Here is a 19,838-nt window from a genome sequence, read left to right on the forward strand (position 1 = left end):
ATCATAACTCTGTGTACAAATTGAATATCCAAATGTGTGACCAAATTGAAATGGATCTCCTCACTTAAAGCTCTTGAGCAGACTATTTCAACATTGGGAGCTGCAATTTATATTTTAGCAGCAGTAACAAGAAAGTAGCACTAGGCCCCAGTGAGATTTGAACTCACGACCCCTGGTTTACAAGACCAGTGCTCTAACCCCGGAGCTATGGAGCCTTGCCTTCAGCACCATGTATGTTCATTCTGCTTAGTGATGGAAAAAAATCTTCTGCAAATTTAAAATCTCTGTTATCATTTTATTGTCGCTTTTTGTCCCAATGTAGACTTTTCACAAAAAAATTCTACAAATTTGCAATATCCTTGATTGAGGCATGTAGTATATATCTTTTTCAGAAAATCAAATAAATGCAAAAATTAGCTGTCTTTGCTTGAATTGAATTATATAGAAAATATTGAAAAAGTTGGACATATTTTTAATGGCTCTCCAACTTTGTGTTAGAGTGTCCTGTAGTGAGCTGAAATGATAATACCATGCCTGTCAGCAGAAACAGAACAGGTGTACAACAGGGTGAGAAGTATTAAAAACCTCCTAATGTGTGTGTTTTTGTGCTATCATTAAAGTTAAATTATTGGAAAGCTCTTACCATAGTTTCATAATAATAGTGAAAAACTTGTTGGAACTATCAGCATGAACAGAATCAGCCCAATAAAATGCAACAAATATGTTTTAGACATGCTCTTGTAACCAATCAGCAGATTAGACTGAACATCATAACTCTGTGTACAAATTGAATATCCAAATGTGTGACCAAATTGAAATGGTTCTCCTCACTTAAAGATATTGCATAGACTATTTTAACATTGGGAAACACTAGGTCCCAGTGAAATTGGACCTCATGACCCCTGGTTTACGAGACCAGTGCTCTAACCCCTGAGAGATGGAGCCACATAAGTAGCCAGAACTGTGACCAATACGGGGTCTGAATTATGGTGGAAAAGAGTTTTCTTCAAATTTCAGTAATCTTATTGGATATTATTAGTTGTAGCTCATTCTCCAAATATACACTTTTAACAAATGACCACTGCTGAAATGCCTGCTTGGGACATGCAGTTAATAACCTATTAAACAATTTAAAGAAACTTTCAGTTTGCTGTTGTATGTTGAATAGGTGTATATATAAAATTGAGGAAATGTTGGTCATGTTTTCCATGCCTCACAAACCTTGTGCTCCTTAGTCTGGAATGCCTTCAAAATGATATGACAGAATGTCTTTATATTGAGATATTTGTGACCAATAGTGGTCATTACCTTGAGTATGCTTGCATTTGTACTTTATATATGCTTACATGACCAAAAAAGCCTTCTGGCAGCTACAGTTGTCAATTCAAAACTCTTCTGGATCAACTGATGAAGTTGATTCCTGCACGGTACAATACAGATTAATACAATGTATATACCATTGTTGCTATCTTTAAAGTTTAATTATGGAAAAGCTCTTTCTACAGTTTGTAATGATACTGAAAAATTATGATGGGATTATCAGCATGAACAGAATCAGTACAATAAAATAATTTTAAGACATGCTCTTGGAACCAGTTTGCAGATTAGACTGAACATCATAACTCTGTGTACAAATTGAATATCCAAATGTGTGACCAAATTGAAATGTTTCTCCTCACTTAAAGCTCTTGAGCAGACTATTTCAACATTGGGAGCTGCAATTTATATTTTAGCAGCAGTAACAAGAAAGTAGCACTAGGCCCCAGTGAGATTTGAACTCATGACCCCTGGTTTACAAGACCAGTGCTCTAACCCCTGAGCTATGGAGCCTTGCCTTCAGCACCATGTATGTTCATTCTGCTTAGTGATGGAAAAAAATCTTCTGCAAATTTCAAATCTCTGTTATCATTTTATTGTCGCTTTTTTTCCCAATGTAGACCTTTCACAAAAAAATTCTACAAATTTGCAATATCATTGATTGAGGCATGTAGTATATAACTTTTTCAGAAAATCAAATAAATGCAAAAATTAGCTGTCATTGCTTGAATTGAATTATATAGAAAATATTGAAAAAGTTGGACATATTTTTAATGGCTCTCCAACTTTGTGTTAGAGTGTCCTGCAGTGAGCTGAAATGATAATACCATGCCTGTCAGCAGAAACAGAACAGGTGTACAACAGGGTGAGAAGTATTAAAAACCTCCTAATGTGTGTGTTTTTGTGCTATCATTAAAGTTAAATTATTAGAAAGCTCTTACCATAGTTTCATAATAATAGTGAAAAACTTGTTGGAACTATCAGCATGAACAGAATCAGCCCAATAAAATGCAACAAATATGTTTTAGACATGCTCTTGTAACCAATCAGCAGATTAGACTGAACATCATAACTCTGTGTACAAATTGAATATCCAAATGTGTGACCAAATTGAAATGGTTCTCCTCACTTAAAGATATTGCATAGACTATTTTAACATTGGGAAACACTAGGTCCCAGTGAGATTGGACCTCATGACCCCTGGTTTACGAGACCAGTGCTCTAACCCCTGAGAGATGGAGCCACATAAGTAGCCAGAACTGTGACCAATACGGGGTCTGAATTATGGTGGAAAAGAGTTTTCTTCAAATTTAAGTAATCTTATTGGATATTATTAGTTGTAGCTCATTCTCCAAATATACACTTTTAACAAATGACCACTGCTGAAATGCCTGCTTGGGACATGCAGTTAATAACCTATTAAACAATTTAAAGAAACTTTCAGTTTGCTGTTGTATGTTGAATAGGTGTATATATAAAATTGAGGAAATGTTGGTCATGTTTTCCATGCCTCACAAACCTTGTGCTCCTTAGTCTGGAATGCCTTCAAAATGATATGACAGAATGTCTTTATATTGAGATATTTGTGACCAATAGTGGTCATTACCTTGAGTATGCTTGCATTTGTACTTTATATATGCTTACATGACCAAAAAAGCCTTCTGGCAGCTACAGTTGTCAATTCAAAACTCTTCTGGATCAACTGATGAAGTTGATTCCTGCACGGTACAATACAGATTAATACAATGTATATACCGTTGTTGCTATCTTTAAAGTTTAATTATGGAAAAGCTCTTTCTACAGTTTGTAATGATACTGAAAAATTATGATGGGATTATCAGCATGAACAGAATCAGTACAATAAAATAATTTTAAGACATGCTCTTGGAACCAATTTGCAGATTAGACTGAACATCATAACTCTGTGTACAAATTGAATATCCAAATGTGTGACCAAATTGAAATGGTTCTCCTCACTTAAAGCTCTTGAGCAGACTATTTCAACATTGGGAGCTGCAATTTATATTTTAGCAGCAGTAACAAGAAAGTAGCACTAGGCCCCAGTGAGATTTGAACTCACAACCCCTGGTTTACAAGACCAGTGCTCTAACCACTGAGCTATGGAGCCTTGCCGTCAGCATTATTTATGTTCATTCTGCTTAGTGATGGAAAAAAATCTTCTGCAAATTTCAAATCTCTGTTATCATTTTATTGTCGCTTTTTGTCCCAATGTAGACTTTTCACAAAAAAATTCTACAAATTTGCAATATCCTTGATTGAGGCATGTAGTATATAACTTTTTCAGAAAATCAAATAAATGCAAAAATTAGCTGTCTTTGCTTGAATTGAATTATATAGAAAATATTGAAAAAGTTGGACATATTTTTAATGGCTCTCCAACTTTGTGTTAGAGTGTCCTGTAGTGAGCTGAAATGATAATACCATGCCTGTCAGCAGAAACAGATCAGGTGTACAACAGGGTGAGAAGTATTAAAAACCTCCTAATGTGTGTGTTTTTGTGCTATCATTAAAGTTAAATTATTGGAAAGCTCTTACCATAGTTTCATAATAATAGTGAAAAACTTGTTGGAACTATCAGCATGAACAGAATCAGCCCAATAAAATGCAACAAATATGTTTTAGACATGCTCTTGTAACCAATCAGCAGATTAGACTGAACATCATAACTCTGTGTACAAATTGAATATCCAAATGTGTGACCAAATTGAAATGGTTCTCCTCACTTAAAGATATTGCATAGACTATTTTAACATTGGGAAACACTAGGTCCCAGTGAGATTGGACCTCATGACCCCTGGTTTACGAGACCAGTGCTCTAACCCCTGAGAGATGGAGCCACATAAGTAGCCAGAACTGTGACCAATACGGGGTCTGAATTATGGTGGAAAAGAGTTTTCTTCAAATTTCAGTAATCTTATTGGATATTATTAGTTGTAGCTCATTCTCCAAATATACACTTTTAAAAAATGACCACTGCTGAAATGCCTGCTTGGGACATGCAGTTAATTACCTATTAAACAATTTAAAGAAACTTTCAGTTTGCTGTTGTATGTTGAATAGGTGTATATATAAAATTGAGGAAATGTTGGTCATGTTTTCCATGACTCACAAACCTTGTGCTCCTTAGTCTGGAATGCCTTCAAAATGATATGACAGAATGTCTTTATATTGAGATATTTGTGACCAATAGTGGTCATTACCTTGAGTATGCTTGCATTTGTACTTTATATATGCTTACATGACCAAAAAAGCCTTCTGGCAGCTACAGTTGTCAATTCAAAACTCTTCTGGATCAACTGATGAAGTTGATTCCTGCACGGTACAATACAGATTAATACAATGTATATACCATTGTTGCTATCTTTAAAGTTTAATTATGGAAAAGCTCTTTCTACAGTTTGTAATGATACTGAAAAATTATGATGGGATTATCAGCATGAACAGAATCAGTACAATAAAATAATTTTAAGACATGCTCTTGGAACCAGTTTGCAGATTAGACTGAACATCATAACTCTGTGTACAAATTGAATATCCAAATGTGTGACCAAATTGAAATGGTTCTCCTCACTTAAAGCTCTTGAGCAGACTATTTCAACATTGGGAGCTGCAATTTATATTTTAGCAGCAGTAACAAGAAAGTAGCACTAGGCCCCAGTGAGATTTGAACTCACGACCCCTGGTTTACAAGACCAGTGCTGTAACCCCTGAGCTATGGAGCCTTGCCTTCAGCACCATGTATGTTCATTCTGCTTAGTGATGGAAAAAAATCTTCTGCAAATTTCAAATCTCTGTTATCATTTTATTGTCGCTTTTTGTCCCAATGTAGACTTTTCCCAAAAAAATTCTACAAATTTGCAATATCCTTGATTGAGGCATGTAGTATATAACTTTTTCAGAAAATCAAATAAATGCAAAAATTAGCTGTCTTTGCTTGAATTGAATTATATAGAAAATATTGAAAAAGTTGGACATATTTTTAATGGCTCTCCAACTTTGTGTTAGAGTGTCCTGTAGTGAGCTGAAATGATAATACCATGCCTGTCAGCAGAAACAGAACATGTGTACAACAGGGTGAGAAGTATTAAAAACCTCCTAATGTGTGTGTTTTTGTGCTATCATTAAAGTTAAATTATTGGAAAGCTCTTACCATAGTTTCATAATAATAGTGAAAAACTTGTTGGAACTATCAGCATGAACAGAATCAGCCCAATAAAATGCAACAAATATGTTTTAGACATGCTCTTGTAACCAACAGATTAGACTGAACATCATAACTCTGTGTACAAATTGAATATCCAAATGTGTGACCAAATTGAAATGGTTCTCCTCACTTAAAGATATTGCATAGACTATTTTAACATTGGGAAACACTAGGTCCCAGTGAGATTGGACCTCATGACCCCTGGTTTACGAGACCAGTGCTCTAACCCCTGAGAGATGGAGCCACATAAGTAGCCAGAACTGTGACCAATACGGGGTCTGAATTATGGTGGAAAAGAGTTTTCTTCAAATTTCAGTAATCTTATTGGATATTATTAGTTGTAGCTCATTCTCCAAATATACACTTTTAACAAATGACCACTGCTGAAATGCCTGCTTGGGACATGCAGTTAATAACCTATATAAACAATTTAAAGAAACTTTCAGTTTGCTGTTGTATGTTGAATAGGTGTATATATAAAATTGAGGAAATGTTGGTCATGTTTTCCATGCCTCACAAACCTTGTGCTCCTTAGTCTGGAATGCCTTCAAAATGATATGACAGAATGTCTTTATATTGAGATATTTGTGACCAATAGTGGTCATTACCTTGAGTATGCTTGCATTTGTACTTTATATATGCTTACATGACCAAAAAAGCCTTCTGGCAGCTACAGTTGTCAATTCAAAACTCTTCTGGATCAACTGATGAAGTTGATTCCTGCACGGTACAATACAGATTAATACAATGTATATACCATTGTTGCAATCTTTAAAGTTCTAATTATGGAAAAGCTCTTTCTACAGTTTGTAATGATACTGAAAAATTATGATGGGATTATCAGCATGAACAGAATCAGTACAATAAAATAATTTTAAGACATGCTCTTGGAACCAGTTTGCAGATTAGACTGAACATCATAACTCTGTGTACAAATTGAATATCCAAATGTGTGACCAAATTGAAATGGTTCTCCTCACTTAAAGCTCTTGAGCAGACTATTTCAACATTGGGAGCTGCAATCTTATATTTTAGCAGCAGTAACAAGAAAGTAGCACTAGGCCCCAGTGAGATTTGAACTCACTACCCCTGGTTTACAAGACCAGTGCTCTAACCACTGAGCTATGGAGCCTTGCCTTCAGCACTATGTATGTTTCATTCTGCTTAGTGATGGAAAAAAATCTTCTGCAAATTTCAAATCTCTGTTATCATTTTATTGTCGCTTTTTGTCCAATGTAGACTTTTCCCAAAAAAAATTCTACAAATTTGCAATATCCTTGATTGAGGCATGTAGTATATAACTTTTTCAGAAAATCAAATAAATGCAAAAATTAGCTGTCTTTGCTTGAATTGAATTATATAGAAAATATTGAAAAAGTTGGACATATTTTTAATGGCTCTCCAACTTTGTGTTAGAGTGTCCTGTAGTGAGCTGAAATGATAATACCATGCCTGTCAGCAGAAACAGAACATGTGTACAACAGGGTGAGAAGTATTAAAAACCTCCTAATGTGTGTGTTTTTGTGCTATCATTAAAGTTAAATTATTGAAAGCTCTTACCATAGTTTCATAATAATAGTGAAAAACTTGTTGGAACTATCAGCAATGAACAGAATCAGCCCAATAAAAATGCAACAAATATGTTTTAGACATGCTCTTGTAACCAATCAGCAGATTAGACTGAACATCATAACTCTGTGTACAAATTGAATATCCAAATGTGTGACCAATTGAAATGGTTCTCCTCACTTAAAGATATTGCATAGACTATTTTAACATTGGGAAACACTAGGTCCCAGTGAGATTGGACCTCATGACCCCTGGTTTACGAGACCAGTGCTCTAACCCCTGAGAGATGGAGCCACATAAGTAGCCAGAACTGTGACCAATACGGGGTCTGAATTATGGTGGAAAAGAGTTTTCTTCAAATTTCAGTAATCTTATTGGATATTATTAGTTGTAGCTCATTCTCCAAATATACACTTTTAACAAATGACCACTGCTGAAATGCCTGCTTGGGACATGCAGTTAATAACCTATTAAACAATTTAAAGAAACTTTCAGTTTGCTGTTGTATGTTGAATAGGTGTATATATAAAATTGAGGAAATGTTGGTCATGTTTTCCATGCCTCACAAACCTTGTGCTCCTTAGTCTGGAATGCCTTCAAAATGATATGACAGAATGTCTTTATATTGAGATATTTGTGACCAATAGTGGTCATTACCTTGAGTATGCTTGCATTTGTACTTTATATATGCTTACATGACCAAAAAAGCCTTCGGGCAGCTACAGTTGTCAATTCAAAACTCTTCTGGATCAACTGATGAAGTTGATTCCTGCACGGTACAATACAGATTAATACAATGTATATACCATTGTTGCAATCTTTAAAGTTTAATTATGGAAAAGCTCTTTCTACAGTTTGTAATGATACTGAAAAATTATGATGGGATTATCAGCATGAACAGAATCAGTACAATAAAATAATTTTAAGACATGCTCTTGGAACCAGTTTGCAGATTAGACTGAACATCATAACTCTGTGTACAAATTGAATATCCAAATGTGTGACCAAATTGAAATGGTTCTCCTCACTTAAAGCTCTTGAGCAGACTATTTCAACATTGGGAGCTGCAATTTATATTTTAGCAGCAGTAACAAGAAAGTAGCACTAGGCCCCAGTGAGATTTGAACTCACGACCCCTGGTTTACAAGACCAGTGCTGTAACCCCTGAGCTATGGAGCCTTGCCTTCAGCACCATGTATGTTCATTCTGCTTAGTGATGGAAAAAAATCTTCTGCAAATTTCAAATCTCTGTTATCATTTTATTGTCGCTTTTTGTCCCAATGTAGACTTTTCCCAAAAAAATTCTACAAATTTGCAATATCCTTGATTGAGGCATGTAGTATATAACTTTTTCAGAAAATCAAATAAATGCAAAAATTAGCTGTCTTTGCTTGAATTGAATTATATAGAAAATATTGAAAAAGTTGGACATATTTTTAATGGCTCTCCAACTTTGTGTTAGAGTGTCCTGTAGTGAGCTGAAATGATAATACCATGCCTGTCAGCAGAAACAGAACATGTGTACAACAGGGTGAGAAGTATTAAAAACCTCCTAATGTGTGTGTTTTTGTGCTATCATTAAAGTTAAATTATTGGAAAGCTCTTACCATAGTTTCATAATAATAGTGAAAAACTTGTTGGAACTATCAGCATGAACAGAATCAGCCCAATAAAATGCAACAAATATGTTTTAGACATGCTCTTGTAACCAATCAGCAGATTAGACTGAACATCATAACTCTGTGTACAAATTGAATATCCAAATGTGTGACCAAATTGAAATGGTTCTCCTCACTTAAAGATATTGCATAGACTATTTTAACATTGGGAAACACTAGGTCCCAGTGAGATTGGACCTCATGACCCCTGGTTTACGAGACCAGTGCTCTAACCCCTGAGAGATGGAGCCACATAAGTAGCCAGAACTGTGACCAATACGGGGTCTGAATTATGGTGGAAAAGAGTTTTCTTCAAATTTCAGTAATCTTATTGGATATTATTAGTTGTAGCTCATTCTCCAAATATACACTTTTAACAAATGACCACTGCTGAAATGCCTGCTTGGGACATGCAGTTAATAACCTATTAAACAATTTAAAGAAACTTTCAGTTTGCTGTTGTATGTTGAATAGGTGTATATATAAAATTGAGGAAATGTTGGTCATGTTTTCCATGCCTCACAAACCTTGTGCTCCTTAGTCTGGAATGCCTTCAAAATGATATGACAGAATGTCTTTATATTGAGATATTTGTGACCAATAGTGGTCATTACCTTGAGTATGCTTGCATTTGTACTTTATATATGCTTACATGACCAAAAAAGCCTTCTGGCAGCTACAGTTGTCAATTCAAAACTCTTCTGGATCAACTGATGAAGTTGATTCCTGCACGGTACAATACAGATTAATACAATGTATATACCATTGTTGCAATCTTTAAAGTTTAATTATGGAAAAGCTCTTTCTACAGTTTGTAATGATACTGAAAAATTATGATGGGATTATCAGCATGAACAGAATCAGTACAATAAAATAATTTTAAGACATGCTCTTGGAACCAGTTTGCAGATTAGACTGAACATCATAACTCTGTGTACAAATTGAATATCCAAATGTGTGACCAAATTGAAATGGTTCTCCTCACTTAAAGCTCTTGAGCAGACTATTTCAACATTGGGAGCTGCAATTTATATTTTAGCAGCAGTAACAAGAAAGTAGCACTAGGCCCCAGTGAGATTTGAACTCACGACCCCTGGTTTACAAGACCAGTGCTGTAACCCCTGAGCTATGGAGCCTTGCCTTCAGCACCATGTATGTTCATTCTGCTTAGTGATGGAAAAAAATCTTCTGCAAATTTCAAATCTCTGTTATCATTTTATTGTCGCTTTTTGTCCCAATGTAGACTTTTCCCAAAAAAATTCTACAAATTTGCAATATCCTTGATTGAGGCATGTAGTATATAACTTTTTCAGAAAATCAAATAAATGCAAAAATTAGCTGTCTTTGCTTGAATTGAATTATATAGAAAATATTGAAAAAGTTGGACATATTTTTAATGGCTCTCCAACTTTGTGTTAGAGTGTCCTGTAGTGAGCTGAAATGATAATACCATGCCTGTCAGCAGAAACAGAACATGTGTACAACAGGGTGAGAAGTATTAAAAACCTCCTAATGTGTGTGTTTTTGTGCTATCATTAAAGTTAAATTATTGGAAAGCTCTTACCATAGTTTCATAATAATAGTGAAAAACTTGTTGGAACTATCAGCATGAACAGAATCAGCCCAATAAAATGCAACAAATATGTTTTAGACATGCTCTTGTAACCAATCAGCAGATTAGACTGAACATCATAACTCTGTGTACAAATTGAATATCCAAATGTGTGACCAAATTGAAATGGTTCTCCTCACTTAAAGATATTGCATAGACTATTTTAACATTGGGAAACACTAGGTCCCAGTGAGATTGGACCTCATGACCCCTGGTTTACGAGACCAGTGCTCTAACCCCTGAGAGATGGAGCCACATAAGTAGCCAGAACTGTGACCAATACGGGGTCTGAATTATGGTGGAAAAGAGTTTTCTTCAAATTTCAGTAATCTTATTGGATATTATTAGTTGTAGCTCATTCTCCAAATATACACTTTTAACAAATGACCACTGCTGAAATGCCTGCTTGGGACATGCAGTTAATAACCTATTAAACAATTTAAAGAAACTTTCAGTTTGCTGTTGTATGTTGAATAGGTGTATATATAAAATTGAGGAAATGTTGGTCATGTTTTCCATGCCTCACAAACCTTGTGCTCCTTAGTCTGGAATGCCTTCAAAATGATATGACAGAATGTCTTTATATTGAGATATTTGTGACCAATAGTGGTCATTACCTTGAGTATGCTTGCATTTGTACTTTATATATGCTTACATGACCAAAAAAGCCTTCGGGCAGCTACAGTTGTCAATTCAAAACTCTTCTGGATCAACTGATGAAGTTGATTCCTGCACGGTACAATACAGATTAATACAATGTATATACCATTGTTGCAATCTTTAAAGTTTAATTATGGAAAAGCTCTTTCTACAGTTTGTAATGATACTGAAAAATTATGATGGGATTATCAGCATGAACAGAATCAGTACAATAAAATAATTTTAAGACATGCTCTTGGAACCAGTTTGCAGATTAGACTGAACATCATAACTCTGTGTACAAATTGAATATCCAAATGTGTGACCAAATTGAAATGGTTCTCCTCACTTAAAGCTCTTGAGCAGACTATTTCAACATTGGGAGCTGCAATTTATATTTTAGCAGCAGTAACAAGAAAGTAGCACTAGGCCCCAGTGAGATTTGAACTCACGACCCCTGGTTTACAAGACCAGTGCTGTAACCCCTGAGCTATGGAGCCTTGCCTTCAGCACCATGTATGTTCATTCTGCTTAGTGATGGAAAAAAATCTTCTGCAAATTTCAAATCTCTGTTATCATTTTATTGTCGCTTTTTGTCCCAATGTAGACTTTTCCCAAAAAAATTCTACAAATTTGCAATATCCTTGATTGAGGCATGTAGTATATAACTTTTTCAGAAAATCAAATAAATGCAAAAATTAGCTGTCTTTGCTTGAATTGAATTATATAGAAAATATTGAAAAAGTTGGACATATTTTTAATGGCTCTCCAACTTTGTGTTAGAGTGTCCTGTAGTGAGCTGAAATGATAATACCATGCCTGTCAGCAGAAACAGAACATGTGTACAACAGGGTGAGAAGTATTAAAAACCTCCTAATGTGTGTGTTTTTGTGCTATCATTAAAGTTAAATTATTGGAAAGCTCTTACCATAGTTTCATAATAATAGTGAAAAACTTGTTGGAACTATCAGCATGAACAGAATCAGCCCAATAAAATGCAACAAATATGTTTTAGACATGCTCTTGTAACCAATCAGCAGATTAGACTGAACATCATAACTCTGTGTACAAATTGAATATCCAAATGTGTGACCAAATTGAAATGGTTCTCCTCACTTAAAGATATTGCATAGACTATTTTAACATTGGGAAACACTAGGTCCCAGTGAGATTGGACCTCATGACCCCTGGTTTACGAGACCAGTGCTCTAACCCCTGAGAGATGGAGCCACATAAGTAGCCAGAACTGTGACCAATACGGGGTCTGAATTATGGTGGAAAAGAGTTTTCTTCAAATTTCAGTAATCTTATTGGATATTATTAGTTGTAGCTCATTCTCCAAATATACACTTTTAACAAATGACCACTGCTGAAATGCCTGCTTGGGACATGCAGTTAATAACCTATTAAACAATTTAAAGAAACTTTCAGTTTGCTGTTGTATGTTGAATAGGTGTATATATAAAATTGAGGAAATGTTGGTCATGTTTTCCATGCCTCACAAACCTTGTGCTCCTTAGTCTGGAATGCCTTCAAAATGATATGACAGAATGTCTTTATATTGAGATATTTGTGACCAATAGTGGTCATTACCTTGAGTATGCTTGCATTTGTACTTTATATATGCTTACATGACCAAAAAAGCCTTCTGGCAGCTACAGTTGTCAATTCAAAACTCTTCTGGATCAACTGATGAAGTTGATTCCTGCACGGTACAATACAGATTAATACAATGTATATACCATTGTTGCAATCTTTAAAGTTTAATTATGGAAAAGCTCTTTCTACAGTTTGTAATGATACTGAAAAATTATGATGGGATTATCAGCATGAACAGAATCAGTACAATAAAATAATTTTAAGACATGCTCTTGGAACCAGTTTGCAGATTAGACTGAACATCATAACTCTGTGTACAAATTGAATATCCAAATGTGTGACCAAATTGAAATGGTTCTCCTCACTTAAAGCTCTTGAGCAGACTATTTCAACATTGGGAGCTGCAATTTATATTTTAGCAGCAGTAACAAGAAAGTAGCACTAGGCCCCAGTGAGATTTGAACTCACGACCCCTGGTTTACAAGACCAGTGCTGTAACTCCTGAGCTATGGAGCCTTGCCTTCAGCACCATGTATGTTCATTCTGCTTAGTGATGGAAAAAAATCTTCTGCAAATTTCAAATCTCTGTTATCATTTTATTGTCGCTTTTTGTCCCAATGTAGACTTTTCCCAAAAAAATTCTACAAATTTGCAATATCCTTGATTGAGGCATGTAGTATATACCTTTTTCAGAAAATCAAATAAATGCAAAAATTAGCTGTCTTTGCTTGAATTGAATTATATAGAAAATATTGAAAAAGTTGGACATATTTTTAATGGCTCTCCAACTTTGTGTTAGAGTGTCCTGTAGTGAGCTGAAATGATAATACCATGCCTGTCAGCAGAAACAGAACATGTGTACAACAGGGTGAGAAGTATTAAAAACCTCCTAATGTGTGTGTTTTTGTGCTATCATTAAAGTTAAATTATTGGAAAGCTCTTACCATAGTTTCATAATAATAGTGAAAAACTTGTTGGAACTATCAGCATGAACAGAATCAGCCCAATAAAATGCAACAAATATGTTTTAGACATGCTCTTGTAACCAATCAGCAGATTAGACTGAACATCATAACTCTGTGTACAAATTGAATATCCAAATGTGTGACCAAATTGAAATGGTTCTCCTCACTTAAAGATATTGCATAGACTATTTTAACATTGGGAAACACTAGGTCCCAGTGAGATTGGACCTCATGACCCCTGGTTTACGAGACCAGTGCTCTAACCCCTGAGAGATGGAGCCACATAAGTAGCCAGAACTGTGACCAATACGGGGTCTGAATTATGGTGGAAAAGAGTTTTCTTCAAATTTCAGTAATCTTATTGGATATTATTAGTTGTAGCTCATTCTCCAAATATACACTTTTAACAAATGACCACTGCTGAAATGCCTGCTTGGGACATGCAGTTAATAACCTATTAAACAATTTAAAGAAACTTTCAGTTTGCTGTTGTATGTTGAATAGGTGTATATATAAAATTGAGGAAATGTTGGTCATGTTTTCCATGCCTCACAAACCTTGTGCTCCTTAGTCTGGAATGCCTTCAAAATGATATGACAGAATGTCTTTATATTGAGATATTTGTGACCAATAGTGGTCATTACCTTGAGTATGCTTGCATTTGTACTTTATATATGCTTACATGACCAAAAAAGCCTTCTGGCAGCTACAGTTGTCAATTCAAAACTCTTCTGGATCAACTGATGAAGTTGATTCCAGCACGGTACAATACAGATTAATACAATGTATATACCATTGTTGCAATCTTTAAAGTTTAATTATGGAAAAGCTCTTTCTACAGTTTGTAATGATACTGAAAAATTATGATGGGATTATCAGCATGAACAGAATCAGTACAATAAAATAATTTTAAGACATGCTCTTGGAACCAGTTTGCAGATTAGACTGAACATCATAACTCTGTGTACAAATTGAATATCCAAATGTGTGACCAAATTGAAATGGTTCTCCTCACTTAAAGCTCTTGAGCAGACTATTTCAACATTGGGAGCTGCAATTTATATTTTAGCAGCAGTAACAAGAAAGTAGCACTAGGCCCCAGTGAGATTTGAACTCACAACCCCTGGTTTACAAGACCAGTGCTCTAACCACTGAGCTATGGAGCCTTGCCATCAGCAATATTTATGTTCATTCTGCTTAGTGATGGAAAAAAATCTTCTGCAAATTTAAAATCTCTGTTATCATTTTATTGTCGCTTTTTGTCCCAATGTAGACTTTTCACAAAAAAATTCTACAAATTTGCAATATCCTTGATTGAGGCATGTAGTATATATCTTTTTCAGAAAATCAAATAAATGCAAAAATTAGCTGTCTTTGCTTGAATTGAATTATATAGAAAATATTGAAAAAGTTGGACATATTTTTAATGGCTCTCCAACTTTGTGTTAGAGTGTCCTGTAGTGAGCTGAAATGATAATACCATGCCTGTCAGCAGAAACAGAACAGGTGTACAACAGGGTGAGAAGTATTAAAAACCTCCTAATGTGTGTGTTTTTGTGCTATCATTAAAGTTAAATTATTGGAAAGCTCTTACCATAGTTTCATAATAATAGTGAAAAACTTGTTGGAACTATCAGCATGAACAGAATCAGCCCAATAAAATGCAACAAATATGTTTTAGACATGCTCTTGTAACCAATCAGCAGATTAGACTGAACATCATAACTCTGTGTACAAATTGAATATCCAAATGTGTGACCAAATTGAAATGGTTCTCCTCACTTAAAGATATTGCATAGACTATTTTAACATTGGGAAACACTAGGTCCCAGTGAAATTGGACCTCATGACCCCTGGTTTACGAGACCAGTGCTCTAACCCCTGAGAGATGGAGCCACATAAGTAGCCAGAACTGTGACCAATACGGGGTCTGAATTATGGTGGAAAAGAGTTTTCTTCAAATTTCAGTAATCTTATTGGATATTATTAGTTGTAGCTCATTCTCCAAATATACACTTTTAAAAAATGACCACTGCTGAAATGCCTGCTTGGGACATGCAGTTAATTACCTATTAAACAATTTAAAGAAACTTTCAGTTTGCTGTTGTATGTTGAATAGGTGTATATATAAAATTGAGGAAATGTTGGTCATGTTTTCCATGACTCACAAACCTTGTGCTCCTTAGTCTGGAATGCCTTCAAAATGATATGACAGAATGTCTTTATATTGAGATATTTGTGACCAATAGTGGTCATTACCTTGAGTATGCTTGCATTTGTACTTTATATATGCTTACATGACCAAAAAAGCCTTCTGGCAGCTACAGTTGTCAATTCAAAACTCTTCTGGATCAACTGATGAAGTTGATTCCTGCACGGTACAATACAGATTAATACAATGTATATACCATTGTTGCTATCTTTAAAGTTTAATTATGGAAAAGCTCTTTCTACAGTTTGTAATGATACTGAAAAATTATGATGGGATTATCAGCATGAACAGAATCAGTACAATAAAATAATTTTAAGACATGCTCTTGGAACCAGTTTGCAGATTAGACTGAACGTCATAACTCTGTGTACAAATTGAATATCCAAATGTGTGACCAAATTGAAATAGTTCTCCTCACTTAAAGCTCTTGAGCAGACTATTTCAACATTGGGAGCTGCAATTTATATTTTAGCAGCAGTAACAAGAAAGTAGCACTAGGCCCCAGTGAGATTTGAACTCACGACCCCTGGTTTACAAGACCAGTGCTCTAACCCCTGAGCTATGGAGCCTTGCCTTCAGCACCATGTATGTTCATTCTGCTTAGTGATGGAAAAAAATCTTCTGCAAATTTCAAATCTCTGTTATCATTTTATTGTCGCTTTTTTTCCCAATGTAGACCTTTCACAAAAAAATTCTACAAATTTGCAATATCCTTGATTGAGGCATGTAGTATATAACTTTTTCAGAAAATCAAATAAATGCAAAAATTAGCTGTCTTTGCTTGAATTGAATTATATAGAAAATATTGAAAAAGTTGGACATATTTTTAATGGCTCTCCAACTTTGTGTTAGAGTGTCCTGTAGTGAGCTGAAATGATAATACCATGCCTGTCAGCAGAAACAGAACAGGTGTACAACAGGGTGAGAAGTATTAAAAACCTCCTAATGTGTGTGTTTTTGTGCTATCATTAAAGTTAAATTATTGGAAAGCTCTTACCATAGTTTCATAATAATAGTGAAAAACTTGTTGGAACTATCAGCATGAACAGAATCAGCCCAATAAAATGCAACAAATATGTTTTAGACATGCTCTTGTAACCAATCAGCAGATTAGACTGAACATCATAACTCTGTGTACAAATTGAATATCCAAATGTGTGACCAAATTGAAATGGTTCTCCTCACTTAAAGATATTGCATAGACTATTTTAACATTGGGAAACACTAGGTCCCAGTGAGATTGGACCTCATGACCCCTGGTTTACGAGACCAGTGCTCTAACCCCTGAGAGATGGAGCCACATAAGTAGCCAGAACTGTGACCAATACGGGGTCTGAATTATGGTGGAAAAGAGTTTTCTTCAAATTTCAGTAATCTTATTGGATATTATTAGTTGTAGCTCATTCTCCAAATATACACTTTTAACAAATGACCACTGCTGAAATGCCTGCTTGGGACATGCAGTTAATAACCTATTAAACAATTTAAAGAAACTTTCAGTTTGCTGTTGTATGTTGAATAGGTGTATATATAAAATTGAGGAAATGTTGGTCATGTTTTCCATGCCTCACAAACCTTGTGCTCCTTAGTCTGGAATGCCTTCAAAATGATATGACAGAATGTCTTTATATTGAGATATTTGTGACCAATAGTGGTCATTACCTTGAGTATGCTTGCATTTGTACTTTATATATGCTTACATGACCAAAAAAGCCTTCTGGCAGCTACAGTTGTCAATTCAAAACTCTTCTGGATCAACTGATGAAGTTGATTCCTGCACGGTACAATACAGATTAATACAATGTATATACCATTGTTGCTATCTTTAAAGTTTAATTATGGAAAAGCTCTTTCTACAGTTTGTAATGATACTGAAAAATTATGATGGGATTATCAGCATGAACAGAATCAGTACAATAAAATAATTTTAAGACATGCTCTTGGAACCAATTTGCAGATTAGACTGAACATCATAACTCTGTGTACAAATTGAATATCCAAATGTGTGACCAAATTGAAATGGTTCTCCTCACTTAAAGCTCTTGAGCAGACTATTTCAACATTGGGAGCTGCAATTTATATTTTAGCAGCAGTAACAAGAAAGTAGCACTAGGCCCCAGTGAGATTTGAACTCACAACCCCTGGTTTACAAGACCAGTGCTCTAACCACTGAGCTATGGAGCCTTGCCATCAGCATTATTTATGTTCATTCTGCTTAGTGATGGAAAAAAATCTTCTGCAAATTTAAAATCTCTGTTATCATTTTATTGTCGCTTTTTGTCCCAATGCAGACTTTTCACAAAAAAATTCTACAAATTTGCAATATCCTTGATTGAGGCATGTAGTATATATCTTTTTCAGAAAATCAAATAAATGCAAAAATTAGCTGTCTTTGCTTGAATTGAATTATATAGAAAATATTGAAAAAGTTGGACATATTTTTAATGGCTCTCCAACTTTGTGTTAGAGTGTCCTGTAGTGAGCTGAAATGATAATACCATGCCTGTCAGCAGAAACAGAACAGGTGTACAACAGGGTGAGAAGTATTAAAAACCTCCTAATGTGTGTGTTTTTGTGCTATCATTAAAGTTAAATTATTGGAAAGCTCTTACCATAGTTTCATAATAATAGTGAAAAACTTGTTGGAACTATCAGCATGAACAGAATCAGCCCAATAAAATGCAACAAATATGTTTTAGACATGCTCTTGTAACCAATCAGCAGATTAGACTGAACATCATAACTCTGTGTACAAATTGAATATCCAAATGTGTGACCAAATTGAAATGGTTCTCCTCACTTAAAGATATTGCATAGACTATTTTAACATTGGGAAACACTAGGTCCCAGTGAAATTGGACCTCATGACCCCTGGTTTACGAGACCAGTGCTCTAACCCCTGAGAGATGGAGCCACATAAGTAGCCAGAACTGTGACCAATACGGGGTCTGAATTATGGTGGAAAAGAGTTTTCTTCAAATTTCAGTAATCTTATTGGATATTATTAGTTGTAGCTCATTCTCCAAATATACACTTTTAAAAAATGACCACTGCTGAAATGCCTGCTTGGGACATGCAGTTAATAACCTATTAAACAATTTAAAGAAACTTTCAGTTTGCTGTTGTATGTTGAATAGGTGTATATATAAAATTGAGGAAATGTTGGTCATGTTTTCCATGACTCACAAACCTTGTGCTCCTTAGTCTGGAATGCCTTCAAAATGATATGACAGAATGTCTTTATATTGAGATATTTGTGACCAATAGTGGTCATTACCTTGAGTATGCTTGCATTTGTACTTTATATATGCTTACATGACCAAAAAAGCCTTCTGGCAGCTACAGTTGTCAATTCAAAACTCTTCTGGATCAACTGATGAAGTTGATTCCTGCACGGTACAATACAGATTAATACAATGTATATACCATTGTTGCTATCTTTAAAGTTTAATTATGGAAAAGCTCTTTCTACAGTTTGTAATGATACTGAAAAATTATGATGGGATTATCAGCATGAACAGAATCAGTACAATAAAATAATTTTAAGACATGCTCTTGGAACCAGTTTGCAGATTAGACTGAACATCATAACTCTGTGTACAAATTGAATATCCAAATGTGTGACCAAATTGAAATGGTTCTCCTCACTTAAAGCTCTTGAGCAGACTATTTCAACATTGGGAGCTGCAATTTATATTTTAGCAGCAGTAACAAGAAAGTAGCACTAGGCCCCAGTGAGATTTGAACTCACGACCCCTGGTTTACAAGACCAGTGCTCTAACCCCTGAGCTATGGAGCCTTACCTTCAGCACCATGTATGTTCATTCTGCTTAGTGATGGAAAAAAATCTTCTGCAAATTTCAAATCTCTGTTATCATTTTATTGTCGCTTTTTTTCCCAATGTAGACCTTTCACAAAAAAATTCTACAAATTTGCAATATCCTTGATTGAGGCATGTAGTATATAACTTTTTCGGAAAATCAAATAAATGCAAAAATTAGCTGTCTTTGCTTGAATTGAATTATATAGAAAATATTGAAAA

At 34.9% G+C, this 19,838-nt stretch overlaps 13 non-coding genes across 13 annotated transcripts; all 13 read right to left on the reverse strand.

The window, feature by feature from the left end:
• Positions 1-142: 142 nt before the first annotated feature.
• TRNAT-UGU (transfer RNA threonine (anticodon UGU)) lies at positions 143-215 on the reverse strand. Its single transcript has one exon. It is a non-coding gene; the product is annotated as a tRNA-Thr (tRNA).
• A 1,542-nt stretch (positions 216-1,757) lies between these two features.
• TRNAT-UGU (transfer RNA threonine (anticodon UGU)) lies at positions 1,758-1,830 on the reverse strand. Its single transcript has one exon. It is a non-coding gene; the product is annotated as a tRNA-Thr (tRNA).
• A 1,542-nt stretch (positions 1,831-3,372) lies between these two features.
• Positions 3,373-3,445, reverse strand: TRNAT-UGU (transfer RNA threonine (anticodon UGU)). The gene has a single exon. It is a non-coding gene; the product is annotated as a tRNA-Thr (tRNA).
• A 1,542-nt stretch (positions 3,446-4,987) lies between these two features.
• Positions 4,988-5,060, reverse strand: TRNAT-UGU (transfer RNA threonine (anticodon UGU)). Its single transcript has one exon. It is a non-coding gene; the product is annotated as a tRNA-Thr (tRNA).
• A 1,541-nt stretch (positions 5,061-6,601) lies between these two features.
• On the reverse strand, positions 6,602-6,674 carry TRNAT-UGU (transfer RNA threonine (anticodon UGU)). The gene has a single exon. It is a non-coding gene; the product is annotated as a tRNA-Thr (tRNA).
• A 1,543-nt stretch (positions 6,675-8,217) lies between these two features.
• Positions 8,218-8,290, reverse strand: TRNAT-UGU (transfer RNA threonine (anticodon UGU)). Its single transcript has one exon. It is a non-coding gene; the product is annotated as a tRNA-Thr (tRNA).
• Positions 8,291-9,832: 1,542 nt separating this feature from the next.
• TRNAT-UGU (transfer RNA threonine (anticodon UGU)) lies at positions 9,833-9,905 on the reverse strand. Its single transcript has one exon. It is a non-coding gene; the product is annotated as a tRNA-Thr (tRNA).
• Positions 9,906-11,447: 1,542 nt separating this feature from the next.
• On the reverse strand, positions 11,448-11,520 carry TRNAT-UGU (transfer RNA threonine (anticodon UGU)). The gene has a single exon. It is a non-coding gene; the product is annotated as a tRNA-Thr (tRNA).
• Positions 11,521-13,062: 1,542 nt separating this feature from the next.
• TRNAT-UGU (transfer RNA threonine (anticodon UGU)) lies at positions 13,063-13,135 on the reverse strand. The gene has a single exon. It is a non-coding gene; the product is annotated as a tRNA-Thr (tRNA).
• Positions 13,136-14,677: 1,542 nt separating this feature from the next.
• TRNAT-UGU (transfer RNA threonine (anticodon UGU)) lies at positions 14,678-14,750 on the reverse strand. Its single transcript has one exon. It is a non-coding gene; the product is annotated as a tRNA-Thr (tRNA).
• Positions 14,751-16,292: 1,542 nt separating this feature from the next.
• TRNAT-UGU (transfer RNA threonine (anticodon UGU)) lies at positions 16,293-16,365 on the reverse strand. Its single transcript has one exon. It is a non-coding gene; the product is annotated as a tRNA-Thr (tRNA).
• A 1,542-nt stretch (positions 16,366-17,907) lies between these two features.
• Positions 17,908-17,980, reverse strand: TRNAT-UGU (transfer RNA threonine (anticodon UGU)). Its single transcript has one exon. It is a non-coding gene; the product is annotated as a tRNA-Thr (tRNA).
• Positions 17,981-19,522: 1,542 nt separating this feature from the next.
• On the reverse strand, positions 19,523-19,595 carry TRNAT-UGU (transfer RNA threonine (anticodon UGU)). Its single transcript has one exon. It is a non-coding gene; the product is annotated as a tRNA-Thr (tRNA).
• Between the last annotated feature and the right edge of the window lie 243 nt (positions 19,596-19,838).

The sequence above is a fragment of the Pseudophryne corroboree genome, chromosome 11 (genome assembly GCF_028390025.1).
Source record: "Pseudophryne corroboree isolate aPseCor3 chromosome 11, aPseCor3.hap2, whole genome shotgun sequence".
NCBI lineage: Eukaryota > Metazoa > Chordata > Amphibia > Anura > Myobatrachidae > Pseudophryne > Pseudophryne corroboree.